An 8,252-nucleotide genomic window follows, 5' to 3' on the forward strand; every position below is an offset into this window, starting at 1 on the left:
GTCAGTTTATTTACATGCGTCAAATGTTTGGGAGACCCAAGTATTAGCCGCTTAAACCTGGCTTTCTATTACAATATGTGTACAGTGTATTTTATTCATCCTTGTAACATTCAATGATCTTATTGTTCTCTTTAAGTGGTGCAACCACTTGACCACTTCCTTAAATAGCTTTGTGTGTGCCTGGCTGGCTGGCTGGCTGGGTATACCTGGGTCTGAACACGGACATTGCATTTGGTTGGTTTTCAAAACCAAGTGTCACTGTTGTGCAGCCTAACACACACGTATTAACTGTATATATGATACTTTCAGGTGTATCAGTACAGTACAGTACAGTACAGTACAGTACAGTACAGTACAGTACAGTACAGTACAGTACAGTACAGTACAGTACAGTACAGTACAGTACAGTACAGTACAGTACAGTACAGTACAGTACAGTACAGTACAGTACAGTACAGTACAGTGTATATATGGAGATCCCTGATGTCATCAATATTGGCCAGCAATTCTACATCTGACCTCAAACCCTTAAATCTCCATATATGGATATATGTCAGAACATGTTCTGACATTCTATATATTGATCCTGCCCCATCCATCCTTCCTCTTCGATGTTTCCCTTTTGACTATCCTGAACTGTCTGTATATTTCTTCTTAAAAAAGAAAAAAAAAAAAGTACTGGGCACCCATTTTGGTGTTGGCATCATGTTATGCTTTAGCTATTGAAAAATAGCAGATCTACAAGCTCATATCGCGCCACCGAGTGGCGCGATACGAGCTTGTAGGTCTGCTATTTTTGAAAAAAATCGAAGAACGACTGACATTTTTAGAATCTGATCTCAGGTCAGAATGGGTTCATCAGACCAGTGTGTGTCCAGTGGAAACCTCGTATGAATCTGATCTCAGGTCAGAATGGGTTAGTGCAGCCGTGCCCGGCAGCCGGTGAAAGGGCACCTATACCTGGGCCCTCATCAAGAGAATGTCCCCGCTACCACCCTTAGATGTCCTACTGTATGGAGCTGACCTGTTCTGACATTCCATCATTTATGTTGATCTGACCTCGTCAAACCCTGAACACTCAAGACACGCTCCTTATATGGCCAGTACAGAATTCATTCCATGTTGATTTGACCCCCCCCCATGTCAAAGCGTCATGCATCTACTCGCGAAACACCGGATTGAAAGCAGGCTTTCTGACGGACAAAATGATGACACATCGTCACACAGTTTGTTTGTTTTTTTTTATTCTAGACTGTGCTTTATTATTGGGCTAAGCTGAGACGCATCATTCATTTAAAATTACAAAAAAGAGTCCCGGGGACCAGTAGAATGGTGCAGTCCAGAGAGGATGAGGGGCGGGAGCCTAAAGCAGCACTGCCCACTCAGGAGCTCAGCTCGTTCAGGAACCTGGCAAAGAAAAGCTCAATGCAACATTCAATCCCCCATCACCCTTCACATCGTGTGCTGCTGACATTGGGAATACATTTCCAGAATACTTTTGAAACATTTTTTTTCCTTTTCTTTTTTTTTTTTTACTTGTTGGAACAAAACCACTTCTAACATCATTAAGGAAGATGGTAGTAACGCAATTTAGTAACGTAAAACCACTTCTAACATCATTAAGGAAGATGGTAGTAACGTAATTTCGTGATGGAATAGTGCAGTTTTCATTATGCTCCTGGCAGAACACAATTGAACAAGATCAGAGCTCTGTCAAACAATGCAAAGCGGGTGAGGAGAGGGTGGGGGGGGTGGGGGGGGGGGGGTAGTTTACAAAACCACAGTCTGGCTTTTTATGCAGGCAGTTAATCTTTGATTAACTATATGTAATTAAATCATTAACTTGTTCATTTTCAACAGCAACCTTTCGCGACCTCGAGGCATATCCTCTAATATGAATACATAACAGTATCATTGAACAATCAGCATATTAAGGAGCATTTAACTGCCATTTAATTCCCCCTATTATGATGTCTGAGACCGTTTCTCAACCAAAAAAACTAATCATCTAAAGTATCTGGAAGAGAAACTTTCCAAACAAGCTTTTCTATTTTTTTCCTTTTCTTTTTCTCCATTCTTTTTTAAACTTTTTTTTTTTTTTTTTTACATTTTTCATAGGAACATTAGTAAATTACACATGTACATGAGGCTTTAGAAACACTGTAAATGATTGCATTGAGATGTTTTAAAACATATTACAGTGCTAAGAGAGCATTATCTCAAGTTACAGCAGTGGCCCACTATACCTGTATAAGTAGCTGAATTCAGAATTTCAATTTAAAGGGAATAGTTAACCCCTAAAATACCTTTTTATCTATCATCCATGAAACCTTGCATTCTTTTTATTATTTTTTGTATCAAATCCCAGATCCAATATTTTAATATTTGATGAATTAAATAAGTAAGTAAATAGGAGGGCCAATGTTAACAAGCGTAATATTATATTCAATCATAATCTGAACAGTAGTAGGCCTCCCAGTGATTAGACTGTAAGAGTTGTTTGTGAGTTTATACATCATTTTTATATCGTTTTTTGGCCTCCTATTTACATTACTAAAATATGCGCGTGACATCGCCATCATACCCTGAAGTTATACGGGAACGTGTGGCAAAACCTCCTTTCTGGCCTTGACAGCCCGTACAGTGGTGAGCACTTGCAAGTGTCACTGGTGGTGCCCCCCTGGTGCCTCCCTGGTACCACCTCTTTTGTGGTACCACATTATTTAAATTAAGTGTGAAATGTGGTACCACTAAAGGGGGTGTGGTGCCCCCCCTGGTACCACGGAGGTACTCAAGTGGTATTCTCAACTTCTCACCACTGTACATTCAAACAGAAAAGTCCCATCTGGTTTAATTAAACAATGTTAAACTCACTTTGCCACTCACTTTATGCTTGCGCATATACCCTCTATTGGGATGTTGTATCAGGAATACGACAAAAACAAACAAAAAACGAATTCTCCATGGATTCTAGGCTTCATGAGGGTGTAATGGGGGTTATACTTTCTAGTACAGTTGTTTTCAAACAGTGGTCCGGGGACCACCAGTGATCCTTGAGGAGGTTCCAGGTGGTCCCCATGCTAAATGAAGGAGTTGGTTGGACCCCAAATTTGGTTTCATTTTACACTCTCAAGAGTTACATTATTTTTTAAACATCTGCATTACTTAAGTCTACACAATTAGAGAATGTATAAGAATTGTTATTTTTTATCAACATTTGCCTGTTATCTCTCCTAATGGTATACCAACATCAATACAGGCATGGAACTGTGGACAACATGTTTTAGCCACCATTTAACGGCTCAGATTCCAAATAAATAATGAGCCTTGATCAGGGGGGCAGTCAGACAGATATTTTGTGAAGCTACTAAGGAAAGTTCATATAATGGCCTGTTGTGGCGCTGTCATTGGGCCCAAAAAAACCCCATAGCCCCATAGAAGTCCATGTATTTGGGCCCAACTTCACCTAGACTGTATTACCTTAATAAACATGGTCATGAATACTTTTTGCTTCCAGTCACTAGTTTAAAGTCTCATTTCTAATGTCATAATATTCTTTTTGGAAAATTATGGTCCCATTTATAAAAAAAATGACCATAAAGTCGCGCATGTTCTGAGGGGCGTGGCTACCGTTACAGTCTATGATCGGGATTCCCCACCCACTCGAGTCAAAATAAAAACCAACTAAGAAGAAGGGGGGAAGTCCCGCCTCGTTGTCTGGGCCAGCCAATGGGCCAGCTGGGCCCAAACGGATCTAGAAAGATGGCGACTTACAATTCAAGGACTGACAGGCTTCATTTTACGTTCATGTTAGACCCGGGGAACACTTTGTCCATATTTTTTACAGTCTATGGCCTTGATATGAAAAGGGTTGAAAACCACTGCTCTAGTTTGCAAAAAAATAAAATACGTAAACAGACCTACAACCTCACAATGCATTGCGAAGCTTGTAGATCTGTTCTTTATTTCTCAAGGGACACTCCAGTATAGTCTAGTGTAGGCTATAGCCAAGCTTTAGAATGAGACGGAACATTGTTCAGAATGAAATCGGGGGGGAAACGGGACAAAAGCATGTCATCATCAGCAAACAAGCGAAGCAACAGCGCTATATAAGAGCTCAGATCTTGACTCAAAACGGCAAATAAATAAATAATAATAAATAAAAGAAATGCTTAAATAAATAAATTAACAACAAAGTGTGACTTGACATCACTTGGTCAACCAGGGGTATTGTTCTCCATCGTTTTCTTTTTCTTTTCTTTTCTTCTTTTCTTTTTTTTTTAAAGAAGTGGAAACAATGATCATCCGTTTTTGGACCAACAACCGCTGCTGGTCCTATATGCATGTCATATTATAAAAAACTATTTTGGTCACGTACCAACTCATATAGAAAAATAATGCCATGAAAGCATGCATATCATTTTTCAAAGCATGGAGTCATAAATAAATAAGTTCAAACAAACAAATAAATTAAGAACTAGAAGCCATCAAGGTTTGTTTAGTTTTAGTTATTTTTCTATAAAAAAGGTCAATGCGTGTCGAGGCTCTAACTGAGGTCAATGCTCTCCCTGACTATCCTGGATAAACGTCTTGGTCAGATCCTACACAATAAAAGCCTTGGTCAGGTCCTACACAATAAAAGCCTTGGTCAGGTCCTACACAATGAAAGCCTGAGTGTTCACTTAACCGAGTGTACAAAATGTTAAATTGTGTGCACTCTTTACTCGTTAAGTTAACACACTGTATTTGACTGTGTACAGTTGTACCGTATGCTAGGGACATTATGTTTTTCTTTTTCTTTTCTTTTTTAGTTTTTTACCTGGAGTATTATGTTTTCATTCATATCCCCCCTCCCCCAAAAGTATTGAAAGTATCATTTTTAATCCAGTCCTTGTAGATAGAAGTAAAAGTCCTATAAAATATGCAAACCTATTTACAGAGGAAAATTGAGCAACGAAAAAAATAAAACCAAAACATTTACAGTATATTCATCGGTTTATGTATATATTTATATAATATTTATATTGAAACTTCTCCTCTGCGTCTCGTCTGTGAACCGGTGTAACACTGTTTCCTCACGTTTTTCTCATGACTCTTGACATGTAACCAAATGGACCCTTACAGGTCTGTAACTCTGACAGTGTAACACCTGTAACCAAATGGACTCTTACAGGTCTGTAACTCTGACAGTGTAACACCTGTAACCATATGGACCCTTACAGGTCTGTAACTCTGACAGTGTAACACATGTAACCAAATGGACTCTTACAGGTCTGTAACTCTGACAGTGTAACACCTGTAACCATATGGACCCTTACAGGTCTGTAACTCTGACAGTGTAACACATGTAACCAAATGGAACCGGTGTAACACTGTTTCCTCACGTTTGTCTCATGTAAACAGTTGCAGCTGAAAGTTGGAACATGTGACGACGATAATGATAATGATAATGATGATAATAATGATGATATTCAAGTCATCTTCATTCATCTGCTTTCCCTCTCAATTTGATCTCACTGGGCAGATTTTTTTTAAAGTGCACAATCCCTATAGGGTCAATTCTTACACTTTTCAGAGTTCAATAAAAAGAAAACCGACCTTTTGTGACAGTAAAATCCAGAGTGTTAACTGAGCTCTAAAAGTGTAAAATGGGGATTCCATCTTTCAGGTCTAAATTAACACTCTTCTTAGGTGTAGTTCAACAAACAAACAAAAACCTTCCAACAAAACACTGCCTGCCAACGCCTTTTCAATCATTATTATTTCTTATTTCACTCAGCCATCTAGTAGTGCCTGGTTGAAGGAGGAGTGAGGGTTGATGACTTGATAAGACGACTCAGCAGAAATAACACCTCAGCGACTCGCTGGGAAATTGTTTCCGAAACATAAATACTTAATGAGGTTTACATAACACTTCAAATGTGACCTGACAAGGGAGGGGGTTGCGAATTCTTTTTAGGAATCGCGGTGTGTATGCTGGTTTAGCATTTTATGCCATGTTTTGTCGTGTGAGGTGTCGTCCCGCGGCCTGGGCTGGGGATTTCGCGACGTGACATCTTTTTGGCCGGGGTCTTGGGATTGGGAGGGTAAATGTTATGCGATCCAATCTTCCTTGAAAAGGTTACATGAAGACACTGGGGGAATGGCATAACGAGCAGTTGCCAAGGAAAACCAGTAACAGCCACCCAACAGGAAGCATTGTCCTTCCACTCCGTCATATAGCCTTATCAATATTCATAGTGCGTGCATGCACCACCGCTCCAATCTGTGTTGAATCCAGGGTCCAATAAAACAAGTCTGTTGACCTTTTACAGGTACACTGTGTTTGCATTCCTTCTTTGTTTTTTTGCAAAACTGTCCACGAGCCACCATGACATACTGGTGACGTTAACGACGGCTTTTTCACACTTCCACGCTTCAGTTTCGTAATTATTTTTTGTTGAGGCTCGCATCTAAGTCTATGAGTACGTAAGGCAGTATCACATTTTCTTAAAGGATATGCTTCAAGTTAAGTGTCAAAAAAAAAAAGATCTAGATAGATGAGAAACCCGTCTTAAAAATAATACTCTTGGCCCGATGTTTTCGTCAAGTGGGGAAGCCAGCTTTTTAACCCATTCTGAACGGGCACCCATTTTGGTGTCAGCATCATGTTATGCTTTACCTATTGAAAAATAGCAGATCTACAAGCTCATATCGCGCCACCGAGTGGCGCGATACGAGCTTGTAGGTCTGCTATTTTTGAAAAATCGAAGAGCGACTGACATTTCTAGAATCTGATCTCAGGTCAGAATGGGTTCATCAGACCAGTGTGTGTCCAGCGGAAACCTCGTATGAATCTGATCTCAGGTCAGAATGGGTTAAGTACAACACATTTACAGCAGTGCACATCCCTTTGAAGACCAAACAATGACAGGTGTAATAAGCTGACATTTTCATAGTTCAAGTCAATTACCCTCTTCGGGGGCCTTTGCTTTGCTGCAGCCTCGATGAATGTTACCCTAATTTTGACCAAAAAAACCCAACAACCAATGAAACCTTGTCAGGTCTGTCCTGCACACAGCATTGACAGTCAGTAGTACCAATACAAACAAAGTACCTTAATGCCCGCTTTCATCTGACGTGTAATCACCGGAGTTCTACATTATTTGTAAAATGCAGTGCTCAGACTATAATGTCTTACGTTGGACGTGTGTGACGCTCTCTAAATGGAAATGGATCGGACTGTATAGTTTTGACATCATAATAGCGCATTGGCTGCTCGCATTAGTGTGTGACGTGTGTGTGTGTGTTTATTTTATTTTTTTGTATTTGTATTTAAATTTTCTGGAGCACAGTGCTTGATGGCAGATTCTGCAGGTGACCAGGCACACCTTGACGTGGTGACCAGGCACACCTTGACGTGGTGACCAGACGCTACATGCACTTTTACTGAATGCAGGAAAAAGAGCCAGCGGTCGTGAGACTCATTCATTTTGGTTCAAGTTTCAAAGAGAAGTGTGTGTGCGTGTGTGTGTGTGTGCGTGCGTGCGTGTGTGCGTGTGCGTGTGTGTGTTTGTGTGTGTGGTGTACACGTGAAGCTTCAAAAGATATGTTTGGAATAGAGTCGAAGATAAATTGTCCTTTTCCTCAAAAGATCGGTTTAGCCTGATTTTCTTAAAGCCTGCTACTCAGAGGTGGCTTTTTTTGCATGTCTCAAATAGTATTTACACCGCATGTGTGTGTATTCACACATACTATATATTTATATATATATTCTTTAGCAATATATCGTGTGTCAGCATATAGTAGTTGATCAGAGAGAGGAATGCCTGCAGTTTTGGGAGCTGCCAGATCGCTGCGATAATCTTCCCAAGCAGAGCAACGTGTTCAAACTCCTGCTAAAATCTACAAAAAAGTTACAGCTCAACATAGTCAGTATAGCCGTTCTATATACAGACACACATATATAAAATATGTGCATATAAATCCATATATTTGTTTGTTGATTAATATCTATTGAATCCATATATACTGTAATATATATGAATACATTTTGCTTGAATGCTTGTTATACATATAATATGTACTGCAAATATAAACGAGTTTCATTATATCTCAAACGTTTTTCAGGATGTTATTATTCTAACTATGAGGTTAGGGGATGTCAAGTTAGAAAAAGGTTAAAGCCTGAGCGATACTATAGTTGCGCGCGGGTGTGTGAGCTTGTAGATCTAGCTATTTGGGGGTGGGGACAAGGGTGGGGGAGACGACAC

The sequence above is a fragment of the Protomyctophum parallelum genome (genome assembly GCF_964188405.1).
Source record: "Protomyctophum parallelum genome assembly, chromosome: 8".
Lineage (NCBI taxonomy): Eukaryota > Metazoa > Chordata > Actinopteri > Myctophiformes > Myctophidae > Protomyctophum > Protomyctophum parallelum.